The sequence below is a fragment of the Anser brachyrhynchus genome (genome assembly GCF_964034855.1).
Source record: "Anser brachyrhynchus genome assembly, chromosome: 14".
Classification (NCBI taxonomy): Eukaryota; Metazoa; Chordata; class Aves; order Anseriformes; family Anatidae; genus Anser; species Anser brachyrhynchus.
The window spans coordinates 13101730-13123958 of record NC_137709.1 but is presented as its reverse complement, the minus strand read 5'-3'; the positions used below and the strand labels follow the sequence as shown (position 1 = coordinate 13123958).

The following is a 22229-nucleotide window of genomic DNA, read 5'->3' as shown; positions in this document are numbered from 1 at the left end:
GAGAAGACAAAGCAGGAAGCTCACTCCGCGCTCCCGGCGGGGTGGTTTTGAGCAGGACAATCCCTTTGGTCAGGCATCAAACATCAGCATGTGAGCCATCTGCTTCTCTGACTGAAACACCCAACGAAAAGCTGCTGGATTGGAAAAAGGATATTAATCTGAAAAGCGTACAACAAAGCGACTGCAGGGTGTTTCCCCCCTCCTCGAGCCAGAGCGAGCGAGGGAAAGCTGATTACCATGACACACAGGAGCCCTGATCTAATATTCCACTTCAAGATTTGCAAATAATGTGCCCATTAACATTCATTAGCTCTTTAAATAATACCTGCCAGACCTTCCAGGCAAGGAGGAAAGGCCCCTGCGCCCAGAAATCAATCACGCAACAGCCTCTAATTGTGCCTTTTCCACATTTACGCAAAGTTTCAATAAAAACAGGGCCAGGGCAATTGCAGAGCTGAAGCTGCCGCTGCTGCACGCCCATGTGCAGAACTGCACGGAGACGCCCGTCCTGCTCCTGGCTGCAGGACGAGGATCTTTGCTAATTAGTGGGCTTCTCTCTGCAGGGATGTGTCACACCAGCCTTCCACCACCCGAAAGAGCTCCTGTCCTTCAGCTCGTCGGGGCAGCCTGCTGAGATGAGCATGGTGGCGTGGCCCAGGAGAGGACACTTTCTCTTGAGCTCTGGGGAGCCCCACATCAATACACTGATGCAGAAAAGTTTGAGGGGTCATCCTGCTGCCCCAGGTGGAGTAACACCTGAAAAGAGAAGGAAAACTGGCGGCTTGAGGTCAAACTGTGATACCATCTATGAACATCATCGCTCTCAATTTATCACTCTATGGCATCACCTGGACACTTTGCATTCCCTCCAGAACGGGCAGAGTCTCTGCTGAAGGAAAATGGGGAATAGTTACATTTAGAAAGTGAGACCAATACCCCAAATTCTGCCTTCTTCTGCTCTGCTCACTGACCTGCTGAGCCATTCTGCATCCTTAAGCTCTTCCTGCCTGAGGATTTCTGCTGGCACCCACAGGAAGGTGATCTGGTCCCAGCCCAAAGCTCTGCAAGTTGTTTGCACCCCAGAGAAATAGGAGTTTTTGACTGGACATCCCCTGGGGGCATGGGACAGGGCAGCCAAGGTTTGCTATTGGAAGGAGACTTTCACAAAGGCCTTTAGGTGTTCCTAGGCAAGACAAGAGACACGCTCTAACCCTTGTGTGCAGCTGTCCCGATCACAGGGGTGAGCAGGGTCAGCCCCCGGCAGGCGCAGCAGCTTTCTGGGTTAGCCACCATCAGCACGCTGTGTCACCCTGCCAGCGCTCCGTGAGCAAAGTTGGGCAATATAAACCTCACATTAGCTGTCTGAGCAAGCTCGTTCTGGATTTGCCTGGTGCTTCAGTGCTTTAAAAAAGAGATACATGTACGAGACCAGATGAGTAGGTCCCTTCGCGCAAGGCCACGAGCATGCCTAGAGGCATCAGAGGGTCTGTAGCACATCTTCACATTGCTTAGGAAATGGCTCAGCGTTGTCCCAGATGTTACAGTCAAAGCAAAAATCCTGTTTGGGAAAGGCAATGCCTTCCTCGTGCAGCAGGGAGACAGCTGAGCACTGTTACAGATGCATTTAATCAGCCCAAAATGAGTTTAACTGAGGAGTTAATAGACAACCTAATTAGTGACTTGTCTGTGGTCTAACTAGCCAGGTCAGGGAAGGGCACCAAAAGAAAAGTGATGGATTCTGTAAAGGGTCTGCACATCCGCAGGATTAATGAAAACTGTGTTCCCTGTATGAGAATATTCTCGATCAACAAGAGGAATGGAGGAATTTTTTCAAAGTGTGAAGGTGAAATACAAAGAGAAATAGGGGACAAGTTATTTTTTTAATGTGCAAATGATAACAGCGCATGCATAAGTATCTCTCTCTCGGTAGATATTGCAAAGAAATGCAAAAGCAAAATGAGTTTGAGCGTACTTAAAGGGCAGTGATCTGATGAAGATGAGAAATGCAGAGTTAATGTTCTCTCCTGGATTTCTTCACAAATTTACCAAGCAAGATTTCCACAGACTTCTTCACATCCCTGGAAACAAGGAAAAGGGAATTTCCAGCCACAGAATGAAGCAGAGGATGTTAGCATCATGCCGTGATGGGTAAAATGGACGGGGACCACCACTGGTGATGTAGGAAAGGGAGAGCAGGGAGAGCGTCCTTCCCCATCCTGAGCTCAGCTCTGCTCCCACTGAGCCCGGGTCCCCAGCTCAGTGCCCCGCAGCAGTTCCCTCCTCAGACCTGCTCTGCCTTACTCCTGAAACTGCCCTCAGAGCCGTCCTGCTATCTCTCACCAGCTCCTATCTAATTTATCCTGCCAGCTACCAAAACTTATTTAATCTAAAGCTCCTGTAAAAAGGAAAAAAAAAAACAAACCTGTTTTGTGCTATGTCCTCTCCATCCCCTCATCCGATGCCTGTGTGAACATGGATAAAATCACTATTTAATAGCGCTGGTCAAGCCCTGCTGCTTGTTCAGGAAACTTGCCGGCAGCGTGTTTGGATCAGCTATTACAAGTTTGTATGAAACTTGTGAACATCTTGCAGTCCACGAGGAAGGACTGAAGCATCTGTATGGCAGGGACAGCCCGAGAGGGGTCTGCATCCACCTTACACCAGTGCTGCACAGGAGAACATCAGGAGATCAGGATTCACCCAGCTAGACAGCAGGGCTCCCATCAGGGGAGTCTCCTGGGCTCCCCTTACCCTCGGAGGAGATAAGCCAAAGGCTCTGGGGCCGTGGGGCTCTGTCCACGACCCAGCTCTTCCTAAAGCAGAGAGGGGCTGGGTGGGGACCCTGCGTGCACCCAGCCCCTGACTGCTGCCCGTGGGGCTTGCTCGTACCCACAGGAGCTTCCTGGAGCCCACGGTGGAACCAAGGCAAAGTGAGTCACGGAGAACAGATGAAGACATCCCTCCAACATCTCTCTGAAGGTGGCAAAAGCACAGCCTGGATAAGTTTCAGGAGGGTTAAATTTATCCTGGAACAGTTTTCAGCTGTCTTCCCTTGCAATTCCTCCCCAAGGTTTTTGTTTTTTTCCGATCCCTTTTGCAGTCCCTGAATCATCAGCCTCTAATTATTGCCTGCAGAAAAACATACACTTCTCCCTGGAAGAAGTCCATATTTTTTTTTTAAAACCTAAAATTGAGGGCAGTTAGCAGATGCTTGGGTAGTGTGAACGCCTGCAATACATTATTAAAACAAGCTCTCACCCCTCTGCTTTGAGACAGTTGACACTGCTTTCTGTAACACTTAGGCTTTTTGGAAAGTTTTTGTAATCCCAGGCAGATAACAATCTTCAGTCTGAGGAATGTCAGACCGTGTAATTTAACGGCCCTTTCTGGCACTAAAATCAGGGAGTCAATGAAGATTTCTATGCAGTGCATAGCCTCAGCTAAACACTCCTGCAGCCATTTAAAGCAGGAGTGGAAGAGCAGAGACATAAGGGAGCCCTTTCCAATTTCAAAATTACATCCTGTCGCTTGCGCTGGGTCCCCTGGGAACATTTAGTGATGCTGGAAACTCGGGGCCCAGGGCAGAAGAACCCTACTCCTGTGCTGTCCTTATGTCTTTAACATCTCTGCACCCACCACATTTAAAAGCTGGAACAAGGACTAGATTAAGCCACCAGCAACAAATCATTCCCAAGTAATTGCAGTATTAAAAATCTTTGTGTTACAGTTATCCATAAATAAAGAGTTCTTGTAAAAAAAAAATTTAAACCCCAAAGCCATTGCATTTTATTCCTTAACATATAACCTTATAGAATCCAAAGAGGTTTTCTATTTATTCTGATTTAAAGCTTCATTTGTGACAAAACAGCATTTTGATGGAAAAAAAATCTTTTTAAAAATACCTAGTTCCAATATTTGATAACTCATAAAAGTGAAGGAAGATATATTTGTATTAATATATCTGAAATGTATAACCTATTATATATAAGCAATATAGTGCTAAACTGAACTAAAATGATTATAATATTAATATAGGGTACATAATATCCAAAACAACACTGGATATTCATGAAGCAGCAAGGCTTGTTTGCTGCACTGAGTTCCCCGTTGCTGATCTCTAGCACTGCTGGTATTTGAATGGCCAAATAAGCCACGCAGGCTTCCACTACGTGGGGCCCGGGAACGGCTGCTGGCTTCGCGGTGACCCACGATGGAGGTGATGGACTTGCTGGGCTTGCCGTGGCCCAGGAGCTGATTATAGCTCGTTTTGGCTGTGATCACCATAATTCAGTGGCTATTGCCCAACTTGTTCCAGTTTAGCCTGTGTAGTTTGAAGCAAATGCTTCAAAAAAACTTGTGCAAATGCTCTTTACATTCATCCAGGCTTGGGGGCTTTTCTGTGACTTTCAAGCCTTATTTAGGAAAAAATAGCAGTGGGGAAAAAAAAAAAAAAAAACAAGAAAAGAAAGAAAAAGCAGACTGCATTCAGAGCAGATTAAAGGTAACACTGAGCAGTGCAGCCCAGGGAGGGGACCCTTGCAGCAGCCCTGAAGTCCTCCCAACAAAGGGTTTGAGATGCCTTCAACCCACCTCGACATCTCGACCCATTTTCTACCCGAGGAGGACTGATGTCATCAGGCTTAGGAACAACAGAAGGGTGAGCATAACCTCAGAAAGAGACCAGCAGGGCTTTTATAACTATTATTAATGATGCTCTTCCATATTAATTTGGACCATGAACATCAGTATGATTGTAACTGGAATAATAACTGTTTGTTATATTTTGATTAGGCTGTTAAGGCTGTAATTAGGCTAACAATAAATCCGTAGCTCCACGGAAGAGGTGTTCCCGATTTTCCCATAATGACATTTCCAGCCTGACGAGGCAGGGCAAGGGGCAGTGGGGCAGACGTGGCTCCCGGCTGCCACCATCCGTGACACCCCCGAGCAGCCGAGAATCGCCGGGGGACCTTGTTACGGCTTTGAAAAGGAGCTCGCTGGCCGGTGCTGACATCTGAACACATGAGAGAGGGATGTTTGAGGATGGCCTCGTAGTTAGCAGGTCAGCGAGTCTGCACCTCGCACAAATCATTATTGGTCGGTGCTTCAATTAAAAGACAAGGCAGGATAACTTGTAGCTGTACAATTAATCAGAGGTCAGAGATGGCTGGAGCTGTCTCACCCAAACCGGTAGGACATTGCTGCTTTTATATTCCCAGAAACAAAGAGCTGTTAAAACACAGAATGCACTTTCTTCCCTTCTGGGGTGGTGCAGAAAGACCTGCCCCAGGTGGGCATTTCCTAAATTTTGCCCACAGATGGGGTCATGCCCTGATTAGCAGCTGGCAGTTTTGCCAAGGAGAGGACCACAGCGGGCATCACCCACAAGAGAGGGAACAGAGCACCTGTGCTTCGCTCAGCTCTCCTCTCCCTAGGGCACAGAGTCCTGGTGACAGCTGAGGGAGGGAGCAGCCAAGGGGAGCTGCCATCAATCCATCTGGTGGTGCCTCAAGTTGCCTCCGAGATGAGGATCCCATTAACTTTGTTCCTCTGAAATCCTATTTAGGGAACCAGCTTGTAAGACGCGGAGAAACAACAATGTGACTTTCATATCACTTTGTGAGAAAACTACTTGAATGCGCTCTTAGTTTATCTTGAGAAACCAGTGACTGCAACTGCAAGCCGGAGCTGGAGAACTCACTTTCATGCTGGCTCCAATTGATAAGCCCCAAACCGAGCTTGATAGTTGTGTCTTGTTTACCCAAGTGACAAGATGATTCTTTGTGTCCAAATGCTCCTCTGGAAGTGCATACCTTGGGTAAAGCCTTGCAAGGGACTTTGGTTTTTAATGCTCTCCTTAATTCATGAGGAGGGGAATGGCTGCTGTGCGGGAGCAGTACCGATGCGAAGAGCAACCTGTGAACATTAAGCCTGGAAGCAATCACAGCCTCGGTTTGCCCGGTTTTATCTGTTAATAGTTGTTGCCTGCTCAGCGCACATGTTGTTCTCGGTGGTAAAAATCTGTTTTCATGGAAAGCTGCCGCCTGTCCCGACGTAGCGGTGGTGCTGCGGGAACAGCAGCGCACCGTGGTGCAGGGCACATGTCCTGGTCCCTGCTGGGGCCCCTGCAGGACCCTGAGCCAGGAGGAGAGCGCTGGAGAAAGAGGACCTTCCCAAGTCCTATTTTGGGTGCTTTAAGCACTGGTTGTAGTCCTGCTGACAAATGGCTAACCCAGGGGACATCAGGCTGCAGGGAGGTGGAGGATGCGTTTGTGCCCTCAGGTGGGGGTGGGATTCAAGCACAGGTCTCCTATGCCCCAAATGAGTGCTCTGATAATAGAGTTATTTCAGAATAACTGAGTGTGGAGGGAGAAGGATGAAGGGAAATGATGGGGGAGATCCTCCGGCTGTGGTTTCAGAGCACAGCAGCTGCTGGGTCTGGTATGGAGTCCCATCTTACACGTGTTGTGCAAGACTTGCAGATTAGGTCCCTCTGGGGAGAAACCCTGGCTTTCAGGGCCCTTGGGCACAAGCTGGCTGTGCAGCCCAGTGTCTCACTGGTCCCAGTACTACTTTGGGCACAGGACAGGTTGTGCAGGCACAGGAGCTCTCCTGCTGACCACAGCAAACCCACAAGGAGCTGGCGATGTCTCTGCTCTCCCAGGAGCCGCCTGCCCCAGCAGCAGATCAGGTACAGCTCACCTGCCTAACAGCTGCAGGATGACTTGGGTGAACAGACTTAACTCATTAGCCTTCATCTATTTAAACAGCTAGAGTTTAAATTGCCATTTCACATGTCGTAAACATGATCATGTGGCCTGTCTTTTGCCATGATTTCTTACTTTCTTTGTTAATTTTATTTTGTCTAATAAAGTGTTTTAATTTCCTCTAATTTCCATATTGTACTGTAGCTAAGGAACAGAGATAAAAGGAGCTACAAGAAACTTTGAATAGATAATTGGTTAATTAAACAACTTAACTGGTATGTGGTTTATAACATATTGTTCTCACAGAAGCCACAATATGGTGAACAGCTCCGGATAGGTAATTCCAAGTTCCAGCTTTCTTTTATGGGTAAACGCTATAAAAGGGCTGGTAATTGTGAAATTCCTCAAACAGTTAAGCTTACTTTCTCTAAAAGATCCTAAGTGCCTTGTATTAAACCCTTATTCAGGCTTGTCCCCCTGTCAGAAGGGGAATTCTGCTAAAGAATTGATAGCCGTAGGTCAGGGGGGTTTACCTGCTGCACACCCACTGACCTTTTGCAATCACGGGGACCTGCACGAAGCAGCCTGGGGGAAGCAGAGGTGGCCACAGGCGTCACCTTCCTGACAGGGGTAGGACCAGGTGGGGTGGGGAGGTGCTGCAGGAGGTGCTGGAGGAGAAACGGTGGGACATCACCCCCCAGGGGTGGCCTGGGGGAGCTGGGAGCTGGCAAACCAAGCGGTGCCAGAGAGCCTGAGGTGAGGGGCAGGGGCCGGAGAGCCAGGCCTGGGAGGAAAAGGGGAAGGGGGGAAAACCTCCTGGGCCAAGGAGGAGATTTGCAGAGTTTGCTGCAGCCTTGAAATCAATGATTCGCCTGCCTAAACCATGTCTGGAAGCACGAGTCTCTTTTCAAAGGCACCCTGAGCAGGGGAAGAGCTCTTCATCAACCTTTTAAACATTCTCTTCCATCTGATCTGCTCAGCTTCAATCATTTTCAGTGTGCTTTGTGTCTAATGTTTAAGCTGGGTCTCCTTTGGGCTCCCCAGATCCACCTCAAAGCCCTGGGAGATCCAGGGTAACATCAAGCTTGCACCAGGTGGCCGGAGGAGGCAGAAGTGCTCCTGTTTGCTGTGCTGCCTGCACAGCAGTGCCCTCAGGCTGCTTTCCTAAGCCTTAGCTCCCCAAAGAGCTGGTTTGACAGGAGCCACGGAGAGCATCCCTCCTGGTGGCTCCAACACGAGAAATGCAGCCCGCGTAGGAGGTGCTTGAGCACCTGCATTTGGCATTCCGACGTGTCCGTGTGTGCGCCCTGTGAACCCTACCGTGGTCGCTTCAGCGGCAGTTTAGACACCTAGGTCTCACTGGCACCTGCAGCTGGATGCTGCCACGTGGGTGTCTGGAGCTTAAAGCAAAGCCCACCTGAGTGCAGGGTGGCTGGGACTGTGCATCTCCAGCCAGGCATGAGACTAGACATTAGACAAGTGCTCTCTGGAGGGAGCAAAATGGGACCAGCAGCTCCACTCAAAAACAAATAGAAAGAGAAATAACAGGGAACACTGGTTTAGTCCTCAGTTCCAGGTGATTTCAGTAATTGGAAAATCATGGTTGTGAAACAAGTCTTTGCAGAGCATCATAATCAGCCACACAACTCAGCGGGGCCCGAGTGCAGCAAAGTGGCTCTAAAGACCCCGTAAGGAACGTGCGTTTCTGGGGGGCAGATGTGTCATTTTGAGGAGTCATCTCTATGAGCAGCGATTCCCTCTGAAAAACAGTCCCCAGGACCACAAGGATGCAGTGATTCATGTAATACTCGAGACTTCAGCCGGCTTGCTGACAGACACTGTCACTCCAAGGTCTAGCTGCTGGAAGTGGATGCAACGAGAATCCGAACTGTAAATAATGTGCATTTTTTTCTTCCACAAGAGCAAAGAAAAAGGCTTAGAGCACAAGTAAGAGCCTCATCTCCTTGAGTCTGGGAGATCTGATTCAGAGGAGCACCATGGGCTTGCAAGGAGACGATTGCTCCCACAATTAAAGCCAAGTGCGTGCTCACACTGTGCTCGAGTGACACCTGCGTGGGGGCTGTCCTCGAGTGATGTATTCTGTTCACGCATACTCCCCTCCACGTTATTAGGTTTGACTCAGTGCTTTAAATTCTGCTCTGAGCAATCCATAATCTCCAACCAAATAATCATAAAGGCCCTGTCGGCCTTAAAACATATGTCTCTGACAACAGCAATAAACCTATTTATTACTATTGTGACCACTGAAGAAAAGACCATGCAATGTGTGCATCACACCACCCAGATAATTTGCAAAGCAGGCCATACCCAGCTTGCACTAAATAATGAGATAAGGTATTATTCTTAAGACCAACTGATCATGTATGTGGGCATTTAAATATCAGAGGCAGTTACCACTGTGAAGACTGGGAGAGGAGAAAGACATAAAATGAGATTAAGCCAGAAGGATATGAGCTGCCATAAAAGTAACTCAATAAAGAAGGCACAGAGCTCAAGCCTGTACACCCACAAGCATCCCACCACCGTGAACCTACAGTTACATTAGGATTGGGTCAAAAAACCCAAGGATGGGAAAGAGTTTTAGGTAGATGAACGTTCTTCCCAGGTGCCCCAGATCTGGGTACCTGAAATTGGTTTAGGACCAGCAAGTTTCTGCTACCTCTGGTGCTTGCTAGAGCAAAGCAACCACTGCCCCAGAGGTTCTGAAGCAATAAATGTATTGACAGAATAATGATAATGTGTTTGCAGTAGAAAATTGCCTATATTCAGGCAGTGCCATGCTATAACTCTGCAACAATAACAGGCAGCCACAGAAATAGGAAGAGAAACAGCTTTGGAGAGATTTTCAGCTTTTAAAGAGAATTAAACAAAATGAAAATCACTAGCAATACATGCACTAAAATAGAATCACACAAGAAAAGAGAAACAATGTGGGCTCCACTGGGGTATCTCTACATATTTAAGAACACAAATGTCTACAGGACCCAACAAGCTTTATGGTCTTAGCTTCTCTCCACTGATACATAAAAATCAAGAGAGACTTGCAGAAAGAGAGTTAATTCACCATCACATATGCAGGGAGAATAGCTATAATAAAAATGAATGTGCTCCTTGGCTAGTATTTATTTTTCAAATGTTCCTACTAAAATCTTGGGTACAATAGTAGCAGTAGTGCAAGAGGACATTTCAGACTTTTATGAGTAAAAAAAAATAAAATAAATCATAAGAGAGGGAGGGCAGAGGAAGCGAAAGAGATGGCATTCTCCTATGTAAAAAAAGACATGATCAGGGCTAGACTAAGAAAGCTGTTCTGCTGTTAGAGATTATAGCACGAGTTTTAGGAGCTTCCCCCATTCCACAAAGATTATCTTTGGAGCTCGTGATATGTCTGCGGCAGGAACAGCCTCTTGTGGATGCTCTCAGCAGTGGATGGCAGGGAATATTGACCGGCACTGCTCAAATCCGATTTTCCCCTCAGCCTGCTGTTCCCCAGTTTACTGGGGAAGGAGAGCGCACTGACTTGCAGAAATATATTGAATCCTAAGATCAGGGATAATTCTGACAAACAGAATGAAATACCAGACTCTGTACTTAAAAATCTATGTATTGGCTAGCAAACAGCCTTCACTATACATAACAACATTCGTTGTTATCCTTCCATTAAAAAAAATCAGCCTAAAACCCTTCTTAGGAGCTTATCAAGGGTATTCATATTGATGCGATCTGATATGAGTGAGTCTAATATGCTTCGGGCCATACCTATTGCCACCGAGAGCAGTGGGAGAGCTCTCAGACTTGAAAAGGAGGTGGGGGGGGCCCGGCAGCAGCAGGGGCGGGCGGAGGGGACGGTTCAGCCACATGAGCAGCATCGTGCTGGGGGAGTGAGAGTGACTCCAGCATCAAAGCTGTCCTACTTCCAGAGCCTTAGCATATCGCCAAAGCACGATTTGGGGGAAAGGACTTCAGCACAAACCACGTGCCACCGGAAAATTTGATAATAAATAAATTACAGCCCACTTCCAGAAATGATTTCCTATGATCAATAATGAATAAAAAAAAGTCAGGTCCAAAGACGTGTTGTGCTACCGTGACGTGTACATGAGTGACAGCAAGGCTTTTGCTTTGGTAGCAAAATCAGTGCCTGGTAAAACATCACTTTTCCCTTGGACTTGAGGGGTAGAGATAGAGAATAGAAAGAGATTGAAAGAGAAATCCAGCACCCCCAGCAAGGGCCCTGCAGCACTGCCCCAAACCAGACCGGGTCAGGGATGTGAAGCCACTCCTAGGCTCTTTGTTGCTGCACTGCATGGGCAAAATATTGCAAGCCCAGGGGCTTTTGCTTTCCTTGGGATTGCCTCAGGTCTTGCTTAGGACTACCCAAACCTCCTCGACCAGCAGGCATGCGGAGCTCGGCTGCTGGGCCAGCCACTCGTGCGAGCAGCCCGGGGCTGCGTGACGCCCTGTGGGCTGTGGGTCAGTGCCACGCATCCCGTGCCCAGCTCAAGGCCAGGCATCGTCTTCATGGATAAAAATCACTGAAGCAAAGGCTTCTTGTGACCAGAGTTTACGTATTCCGTGACTCAGCCAGAAGCAGAACAATGAAGTGCAAATCCACCCAGTCAAGTATTTACTTAAAAGCCTTTAAGAACCCATCTCATGTAACCAAGAACACTTGCGCACCAAGCATCTGAGGAAAGCCAACAAATTTAAGAAAATAAAGAAAAGGAGTATAATAATTGGGAAGAGTACCAAGAATAGTTGACATAATGCCAAAACCCTGCAATCCCACGGTGGGAGAAGAAGCTGTGATGCTTTAGCACAGTTCTTGGTGACTCCTGCAGCCTGCAGCAGAGCAGGCTCAGCGTGCGGAGGACTGGGGAGAAGGGCACATGCCCTCAGCTTTCCCCCAGGTTGCACCCACAGGCCAGCTCATAGCCTTCCAGCTAAGCTGAGAGCCGACTGACGTCTGAAACAAGCTGCCCGAGCTGGTGCCGAGGTTTGCTTTCCCATTCACAGCGTGTTGCAGGGCAGCTCTGCACCAAAGATGGAGAGGAAAAAGTGAACGTGATGGTGAGTGGGTCAGCATGCGGCAAGCAGCTGCTCTGCTCCCAGAATGAGCATTTCGAGTCCCTTTTTCTGTCTGCTGGGTGAAGTCATGACACCTCCGAGCTCTTCTGCCTCGAAGGACGCTGCAGCTGCTGGCTGCTGGATGCCAGCACCGCTCCCACCAGCAGGAGCTGCCCCAGGACTCCTCTGCCTGGGACTTCTGCAGGACAGGCAGCGCCCACCCCACATCTCCACATCCTACGGACAGGGGAGGGGGAGAAGTTGCCACGTGGGCTTCGGGGGGCTGGGTGTACGTTTTCTTGGTATCTTTAATTTGGGGATGCAAGGAGGTTTATTCCTGGTGCTGCACTTCAGCTGTGTGTAAACCCGTGGTTTTGGGTAACAGGGAGAACTGCCATTTCTTCCACTTGTTCTGTAATTTGGTTTGGAGTGTGCTGTCTTGGCTTGGGTTTGCTTTTCCTTCCTCTAAAGAATCGTTGAGCAGCCAGATGTTCAGATGGGCTTTGGGGTGGGAAGCTGCATCTTGCGGCCGTGCCCAGGATTAACCTGATCACCAGGTCTGGGATCAAGAGGGAGGTTTTCCTAAGTCAGGGATCACAGGGATGCCTTCACATTTTTCACCTTCCTTTGACACATGGCTTTTTGTAGTATTTGGTATTTTAGACTTGGAGCTAAGTACATTAAAGTATGTTGGAGGATTAGCTGTGGCTTTTGAAGCTCCAGGATGTTCTTCTGAACCCCTGGATTTAATTTCTATTTCAGAGTTGCTTGAGCTCACCGGCTGTGATACATCACACATGATTTTGAGAGGGACCCAAGAAAATCCCTCCGGTATTTACCCTTATGGGTTAACAGCCACTTGCCAGGGACACATGGAAAAGCCTGCCGAGCGAGCCACAATATAGTATTTATTATGTTACATTATTTCTCAATTATTATTTAAATTTTTAACAGCTCTCCTGCTATTCTATGTAGGATCAGTGTTCAGAAAAATAACTTCAGCAATCTGGTTCTGTTCTTTGTTTTGGCCCAGCATTCTCTTCTCCCCATCCGCTGAAGCCTTCTTAATATTTCACATTATTGCAGTGCATATTACCAGGCCACACGTTCCCCAGGAGTTTCTCCAAAACGCTTGGAAGCCCATTGCGCAGCATCTCAAATTTAAGTGCATTTGATTCAATAATATAATTTAATAACCACCATAGTTAGTTTAGAATGAAAAATATTTCATTATCTCTAAACTCACAATATGCGGTCCTGCTTTTATTTTATTTTTTATTTTTTTAAATTACCGAGTAGAAATATTTTTGGAACATTTACTTTTCAGTATCACTGCCATCAATTTTGTCATGCCCACTCAGTATTGGGCCTTATACCAGCATTAGATCCCTTTTAATTCTTAAAATCAGATTTCTTTTACTTCTGATACAGTTTTAGTTTTTTCTTTTGTTCCTTACATTCCTAACCACATACTTTCAAATAATATAATAGCTCAGCCTAAAAGGTAAAAAACAGATAATAGGTGCTATATTCATTATTCTCTTCCCTTCTTTATATACATGCACATGTATATGTGTGCACTAACAGCTGCTGCCTGTCCTCTGTGTTTAAAAGAACATCTTTACCTGTACGATGTGACAACTTTATGGACGTAGATGCATCACACGCATGTTTACAGACAAGGCACCAGCACCCATCTCATCCATAGAAGCACAAACTGGAGAGGGGGCAGATTTGGATGATTTTGGTGCAGGCTGAACTCTGACTCACAGACCAAGCTACCATTCCTTTTTATCAGAACAGGGCTGGGCTTTCAGATCACCCCGTATTACTGTCGTACTAGCCTTTCCTAGGCTGCCGCTGTGCAGCAGCTGGGGGCACTGCAGGAACCAGCCCCGTTAGCTCCTCCTTGCCCTTTGGGCTCTACCCGCAGCTGCCTGGCTCAGCCTGGCACCAGGACTGGGCAGACCCAGAGCGCTGCCCCTCTGGAGCCACCGAGCCTGTCCCCACTGCAGCTGTGCTGCTGCTGGGTGATGGCAATGGTGGTGGTGGTGGTTGGTGATGGTGATGGCAGTGGCAATGGTGGTGGTGGTGGCAATGGTGATGGCGATGGCAATGGCAATAGCAATGGTGATGGTGATGGCGATGGTGGTGGTGGTGATGGTGGTGGTGATGGTGATAGTGATGCCTGGCTGGGGGAGGAGCTGTGAGAGCGGTGCTGGATTCTGGCACAGAGCCAGCTCCCTCCTCGCCGGTGCCTCCCCCCACCCTCCCTTCCCTGCCCTCTGGATCCGTGGCTATAATCAAATCATAACTTTTATTAAATTTGAGATTACTTTTTAATGGAATCAATTTCTTGCGCGGTGCTTTTCCCTTCTGCCCCGCGGCTCAGCCGCGCTCTGCGCTTTTGTAGTTTTGTTTTGTTTTTTTCTCTCTGCTGCTGCCCTAATGATGAATGCAGGCTGTGGGGGTGAGCAGGGATAACCCTGTCCCCCACCTTTTGCTGCAGCACCTCTGGGTTCACAAAATTCTTCCCCTGGAGGGATGGGAGCCCTCACCTTTCCTCTTGGCTTTACTACTGTGCTGGCAACAGCGTGCTAGATCCAGCTGCTCTGAAGCTTCTGCACCTCCTGGCCAGGCTGAAGGCACCAGATGGGTTCCTGTGCTCCTCATCATTCCCTGCGGGAGGTCAGAAATTTATAGAATGGCTCAGGTTGGAAAGGACTTTAAAGATCATCTAGTTTGACCCCCTGGTTCACGATGCTTAGCCAGGCATAGGATGCTCACTGCAGGACAGCCTCTCCTCTTCTCACCAAGAGCACTGCAGATGCCACTGTGCACAGCAGCTCAAGCCCAACCTTCCCAGCCTTCATGGTTTTTCACTTTTCTAATAACTATTGCCCAAAATGGATTCAACTTTGCAGTTTTATATAAATTTCTGCTCATCTTCCCCGCCTCCCCTTCTGCTTATTCTTTTCTCTTTCTTCCTACAACACCTACAGATCGTATTATATCCTCTGATGCAAAAAGGCCCATTCTGCTTTCACTTGTAACCATATAATGACAACAAGAAAAATAACAGCGGCAGTTTTTATTTGGTCCTCCTCCTCCTGCTGACATTCTTGAAAAAGAATTTAAGATCCTAACTTTGGATCTCACATATGAATGTTCTGGGTCTGACAGATTTCTTGGTGAGAAACTGTAGTTTCTAAATCCTTATTTAGGAACAGCAGGTCAGGCTGCCTCCTTGTTGTTTCAAGACCTGGCTCTGGCTCAGGCGTCTTTCTCACAAAACCTTCCTCCCAGTTTCTGCTACCTGAGTTTTGAAAAGATGGATTTGGTCTGGTCCAAAGGCACGTGCAGCTCAGGCTCGTGGGCTCTGCACGAGCTGTGTTGTAATCTCATTGATTTTCTTTGGGAATTTAAATTTAATTCCTTCCAAACAAATAAAGATGCATTATGTGGAGTGATTTCTTTGGGCGAAGCCAGAGCAGCAGGCACAGATTGCGGCGGGAAGCAGCGGTGCCTTGAGGCTGCCAGCTCCAGCATCTCCCTGCCCGCCCCGCACCCATCCTGCACCCAACACGCAGCAGGGGGGAGGCCCAGCGTGGGGTGCAGACAGCACTGGCAATGAGGTGTTCAATGCAACCACCAAAAAAATGATTTCATCCATCCCACGCTTTGCTTCCATCAGCCTGCCGGAGCCTCCTGTCCCACCATGAGCATCCTCGGTGTTTGTCCTGAACGCAATGCCAGCCGCTATTGGCATCGCACAGCGTGCCAGCTCTCCTTCTGGAGGAGTGATGCTGAGAGCTACTGTCTGCTTTGCCCATTAAGGAACAATATCAGCATTTTCCTCCAAGTCTGGTACTTGCTTTTGGTTTAAGAAAGAGCATAGGAGACCCCTCGTTGATTCGGTTTCTGGTGTGTCTGTTCTCGCTGTTTCCCTGAATGCACCAAAAATACTGTCGTGGCCAAGCTTCCATGCGGCCAGAAATGGGTACTCTGTGGTTAACACACCTCTGTAAGCCTTCACAGCATTTAACTGCTTCCTAAACAGTATCAAATGCCTCTTTTCATCCAGGATTTGATGGAGATTTTATATATTGTCCTATACATCCTTCCTAAGATGAGAATTCGCAGCTCTTTCTCCAAACTGGAGAAATATCTCTTGCCGTAACAACATGACGAGAAGCTCTAAGCCTGTAGTCATTCAGGTAACTTTCTCCTTTCTTCTTTCAAAGCCTTATTTTATTTTTCAGCCAAGTCCATTCTGTGTGTATCAGTGCCTGTGAACAAAAGGATGTTATTCTTTGAGATTCATTTGAAATGCTCTTCCATGGTCATTTATGAAAGCATAAAAATAGATTCAGTCCTGAAGCATGAGACACATCACTGAAAGCTATATATATATATATGAATAGATATTTTTGTGGGTAGTCTTTTAAGGACTGTATTCCCTTTTTTGGCTATGCACATGGGGTTTATTCCTGCAAAGGGTGAAGTTCTTTCCAGTCTCACACAAATCACCAGGACTGAGGGAGCTGCAGTTCTGCCATAATTCTGCCTGTAATTAATAAATCATCTGAAGAGCAGAGAGTAACAGGTACACTTTGAGGTCCAACAGGAGACTTTCAAGTACAGAAGTCTTTAAAAATTGAAGGAAAAAAAAAAAAAAAGGTCTGTTTTGGTGTCCACTACTAGCTCCTATATTTCTGTTGCTAGGATCTCTGAGGAAGCTCAGGTTTTGTCGATCGGGGCCCTGCTGCAGGTTTAGCAGATAAAGCCTCTGGTGTGGGAGCTGGGTCCGGCCCCAGCGTGGCTGGGCTGGGACGGACATGTCCCCTTTCCCTAGGATGGGTTTTGTGGTGCCACCGCAGCTTTCTCCATGTGCTGTCAGAGTGGCCAGGCCAAAGAAGTGGTTTTTCAAACATCGACTTTATGGCTCTTTTTTAAGCCTCAGGTCACAATAAGTAGTTCACTTTCTGTTACGCTCCTCCATCAAGAACATAAATGCTGGCCGATGCTATCCAATTTTATTAGGTAAAATCCCATCAAAAGATCATTTCCCACAAAAACATCATCGTCACAAGGATGGCTGTGCACCTTGGTGACCTGTGACATGTTTCCAACTCACCGAGTCTTTTCTTGGCAGCTGATGCCTGCCTGCCTGCCTACTCCCCTCTGGCCGGTGAGCACCTGCACCCCAGCACGCTCAGAAATAGCCCTGGTGTTACCTTCCTGGGGCTGACAGCTCATGGTTTCAGCTCTGCTTGCCACAACGTGCCCCGATTGCACCCTCTTCTCCTGGGACCTGTCTGGCAGAGCAGCCCCAGCGTCTTCCAGGCTTGGAGATGCCCAGGACGGTGGCCAGCAGCCTCTTCTGCACCCTTGCTGCTGGCCCAAGGCACGTGGTGACCTGGCAAACGTCTCACCAAGTGTCCTCTGGGGTTTATTTCCCACTGAACCGAGAATATGAATGCTGTCCCTTCGTCTCTGAAGGAAGCACATTTTTCAGTGGCACTTTCAAGAGGACAGCCTGTCCTTCTCTAAAGCCATCACAGCGTAACACCCCAATCTGCAGACAAACATTATGCAAATGTCTCTTTTTACGGCCACAGTCAGAAATGTGTCTTTTCTTGTGCTTCATTAGGACATTGGCATAAAACATCATTGCAGCCTCAGAGATTTGCATCTTTTCCATCAGAGAGACAGGATTGTTTTCTAGCTTATGTCTGTTTTCATTTCCATTGCTTCCAGAAGCCCTGTCCCATTCCTTGCTGGTCAGAGGTGCACTGGTAGCCCAGATCTTGATATCCAAGGATTTGCCAAGTTGCTCTGTCTCCTTCTCAGTAGTCCATGGACCATCCACACCTCTGGTGAGGCTGCATCTGGAAGAGAAGAAAGGAGAGATATTTGGGGAAAAAAAAAGTGGAGTCAACCCCAGGTTGGTGCTGGGCACTCTGGCACCTTTGGGCACTTAATGCCACCTTTGCTCTGGGCCCAGCTCACTTCCCATTAGCTGGTCCTGGGCTCTGCATGCAGAGTGCCACAGGACTCAAAGCTTTGCTGAGGAGGACGGCGTTCCCAGCATCTGTCCGTCTGCTCTGGAGGCACCGCAGCCCCTGGGGAAGCGTTCATCCATTTCAAACCGCAAATGCACATGGTACACTCCACGGAACAATAAAAAAGAAAAGTTTTCCAAAACATGAAGCTGCCCTTCCTACAAGTCCTTGAATTTTAATCTAATGAGCATGGTGTCTGGTTGTGTATTGCTATTTTCCATCGGGAAGCAACATGGCACCTCTCCCCCCAACCTACTCTCTCTGTAAGAAATCCCCTCCTGTTCCCGTAAAAGAAGAAGAATAGCAACCATAATCAATTGCCTTCTCAGTGATTTATAAGAAGAACGTACCAATTCCTCCTCCTGTGCCTGAAAACCTCTCCTTTCTACTCACCACTCCTGTGACCCTTCTGATGTGCCGGGGAAGGGCGGCTGACCCAGACCCTTGCCTGTCCCCAGCGCGGCTGGGTTGCTCTGACCAGGGCTCCGTGCTGGGGCAGGAGAACCTCGCCGTGCCCTCCCAGGGTGGCAGGACCCGCGCCCACCACTGGCTGACATTTCTCCATCCCCTGATGTAATGCGCGTGTAGCTCTGTTTCCTTGAAATATGAAAGGCGGAGGAAGTAAATATAGCACTTACTTGGAAGAAAGCACTAGAGGAATACTAAGTGAGCTGTTTGGTTTGACATAGTACAGTGTGTACCTGACTTCATTACTCTGGCGACATATATACTGCTCAAAGGCATGTTGATAATTATTAGTGCCATTTATTTATTTATTTATTTCGTTCTCACCTTAAACAGAACTAGGTGTGCTGCGTGTTTTGTGGAGAGATACTTACAATATGCTGTTTGTGTTGGAAGCGGTGACCGTTTTCTAATTGTTCATGAAATGAAAATAGTCGTATAAAGCTGGTCTTTTTTTTAATCCTGAAAATGAACATTTGTAATCACTGTTCTACTGAGAAGCATCACATTCCTGCAGACTCTGCTGAAAACAAACACAAGAATTTCCACCCTTGAAAATATTTTGAGAAATATAATGAATGAACTTGAACACACTAAATCAATTTTGTTTGCATCCTTGGCAGCAAATGCCATACTAAAATTTCTGTTAAGCTCTGGAAGGGCCATTTTGTGGTGAGATAGAAAAAGTCAGCCCCTTGGATTTTCCGTAGCAGATGCTAGCCTTCTAATGAAAAGCCCAGATAGTAACAAGCAGGCACTGAACTAGTGGTTTGCCAGTGCCTTGTGTACAAATTTGGTAATTAAAAATTTAAAAAAAAAAAAGCACCAAAAAAAAGAAACAACAACAACAAAAACACAACTCAAAAAAAAAACAAAAACAGAAGGGAACATACTGGAGTGTCCTGCCATGGAAATTGGCGGGACCTGAGCTGCCAAAGTGCCCAAGCCCTTCACAAAGCAGTTTGCCCACCCCTGCTCGGCGGTGATGAATGGAGTTATTACATCTGCACAGTCTTATCCTGCCCCCCAGCAAAAACTCAGCAGTGAATTGAATGTTGCTGGGGACGTCTAGCGAAGCACACGGAGCGGTGAGCACATTTGTCTTGCAGTGAGAGGAAGGACTGGGGGCTGCAATAAGCAGCATTAAATAGCCAGGAGTGCTGGATTACAGCTCGGCTGCTCCTCTCCTGCTGCCCTCCTCCGGCAGGTTTCTGCTTGCTTCCCATTGCTTGGGACAAGCTGGTGACACGGAGCAGGCACTGGGGCTCTCCTCCCATCTTCTCCCACACCTCTTGGGCATCTTGGGTGGGAAAATTGGTGTGACCAGTTGGGCTGGCAACAGAGGGTGTTCACAGGCTTTCTGCTCTCCACCCCTGCTACACTTTGCTGCTCTGGGAGTGTTGCCTGCATTGGAAAGACAAGGTGCATGGGCATCTGATGGAAATTGCTCTTCCTGCATGCATACTGTACCACCCAATGGCACGCAGATGGGGCTGACTGATTAGTATGAGTTGCTTAAGAGCAGAGCTTGGTAACTCGACACCATCACTTGTTGAACCATTACACCCAATATTCCCTCTGTAGCCATCCTCAGGATGGACATTTCTGGGGCAGAGGACCGATCCACAGGCAGCAAGAGGGTTCAAGGGGTTGGAGAACTGGGTCTGGACCCTCAGATAACAGTGCCCGAGCTCCCCTGCTACTCCAGCATCTGCGTGGATGGGCTGCCCTGCGGAGAGGGTGATACACAGGACAGGATGGTGGCTGAGGCGGTGCATTTATGGACAGAGGGATGTTAATCTGGGCATGATTTGTTTGCTAGAGGGGTGTTCAGCAGGAGGATGCTTGGTGCTGAGGATGCTGTGGGTGCTGCATACTGGTGCACAATGGTGCCGAGATGACAATAAAGCCCCCAGAGAGCTTCAGCAGCAGGGGATTGCTTTGGGGAGGATGGATGCTAGACGGCACACCGAATGTGGAAAGTGCACTTCCAGTGCATGCCCCTAGCCCCGCAGACAGCCCAGCAGGGTGGTGGGGTTGGTGCAGGGCTACGGCTGCCTGCACAGGATCCGTGCCGGGGGTACGGCCGCAGCGGCAGGGGGCTGTCGCGGTTCGCAGCTCCGGGGGCTGCGCGGGGTGGGCGGTGGGAACCGTCAGCATCCCCGGCTGCGGGGGTGGTGGAGCTCAGCTCCGGGCTCTGCCGAATCCCCACGGAGGGTGAGTGTGGGAAGAAGTGCTGGGAAAGCAACCGGCGCGTCCCCCCGGAGCTGGGATTGAATGCACAGGGCCCCCGGGAACACTGATGCAGGGCTTAACTCTGTGCACGCCGCTGCCCGAGGCTGGGGTTTGCAGTGCAGGATGTGGCTGCACAGCACTGTGGGCATCCCTGGCCATAGGAGCATCGTCCCTGCATCGCACACAGCGATGCCACCAGTGTCTGCTTTGCCCCCCTTGGGCAATGAAATCCACAGGGGCGAAAGGTTTAGGGAGACCCCCTGCACGTGGAGGAACTTCACCTCCAAGTAACTTCCTGGCAAGTCCCAGAGAATGGTGCAAAAAGCCCTTGCTATCACGTCTATGTGGGATCAAAAGCCGGAAAATGAACCAGGCAGGTCCCCGTCATGTAAAACCAGCCCCGGCCTCGGTTCCCGTGCCGGCGGCGCAGAGGCGGCGCGGATTGACAGCTCTGCCACGGCACTGTCACACGTCTCCGCTGCGGTACCAGACGAGCAGGGAGAGATCTTGGGGAATTTGCATTAAAAATGGTCACGTTGGCATTTGCTTCTTGCTGAACATTTCTTCCCTTCAAAGAAAGGTGTATTTTCTCAGGGAGAAGGAGAGTAAGGAGCAGACTGTCCCAGGTATCAGGCTTATGCTTTTGTCCCGAGCAATTTTCATCTTAAGAATAAAAGAACTGCATAAAGGAAAATACTGCTGAGCACACTTGGTTTGCAATTTTCCAGCCTTTAAAGGCTGGGCCCATCACTTTCCTCCCAGTGCGGCTTGTTCTCCGGCCCCTGAGGACACTGTTTCCTTGCCAGATACTAATTTTCAAACCTCAGCTCTTTCAGCCTGTTCCAATAAACATCATAAGAATGTTTCTAAATAGGGAATGTGCCTTTTTTTTTTTTTTTTTTTTTTTTGTTCTCCTTAAGCATTAAGAGGGAGGGAAAGAATTTGCAAAATGCTAAAAAAGACTTCCTTGGCAATTTGTCCAAGCGGTGGAGGTTTGGGGAGGTAGTGAAGGGTTAAGCTATTGGAGTTGGAGCTGGGCTGAGGCTGGGAAGTCAAGGACTGATGCTCTGGCAGTGGGGCTGAAGGCAGTGGGCTTGCTGCTTGTTTGTGGGTCCTGTGACCCTTCCTGCTTGCTCCATCTGTCCCTCCGTGAGCATGGACATGCGGTGGAGATGCGGACGCCTTCTCAGAACATGAACGTTATCCTCGTTATCCTGCCCTTTGCTCATTTTTTCCTTCCTTTCAGCATCCGTGGTAAAGCCACCACTGAGCCAAGGCAGGGGCTTCGGAGCCTGGGAGGAATGCAGGCTGCTCTGCTGAGCTGCCAGGCTTGTTAGTGATTATTTTAATTAAGTGGAAGTTTATAAATGCCTCCATAAACAAGGAAGCTGCTGGAAGGCTTGCTGCACTTTGGGGCAGGCTGAAGGGAATGCCCCAGGCCTCACCTGCTGCTGGAGGGGGCCCAGCGTCACCAGCCACGTCTCAGCAGCTGTAGCATGGATGTTACAGCAGCCCTGAGCGGGGACAAGACTCCCCTAAAGCTCCACTGAATAGTTTGGCCCCAAAAGAGTTCAAAAAAACCTCCATCAGGAGAGGCTGAGGGAGCTTAGACCTTTGTGAAGGGGAGACGGAGAGGTGAGCTGGTTGCGGCGCGCAGATGCCCTGATGT

General features: G+C 48.5%; 2 long non-coding RNA genes across 2 annotated transcripts in view; one reads left to right on the top strand and one right to left on the bottom strand.

Annotated features, from left to right (window-relative positions):
* LOC308177688 overlaps positions 1 to 753 on the top strand; it is a 63753-nt gene extending 63000 nt beyond the window's left edge. Inside the window, exon 10 of the long non-coding RNA XR_013939305.1 lies at positions 1 to 753. This is a non-coding gene — a long non-coding RNA (uncharacterized lncRNA).
* A 1113-nt stretch (positions 754 to 1866) lies between these two features.
* On the bottom strand, positions 1867 to 6822 carry LOC308177690. The gene is made up of 2 exons (XR_013939339.1): positions 2423 to 6822; positions 1867 to 2078 (listed from the first exon to the last, which is right to left on the bottom strand). It is a non-coding gene; the product is annotated as an uncharacterized lncRNA (long non-coding RNA).
* Between the last annotated feature and the right edge of the window lie 15407 nt (positions 6823 to 22229).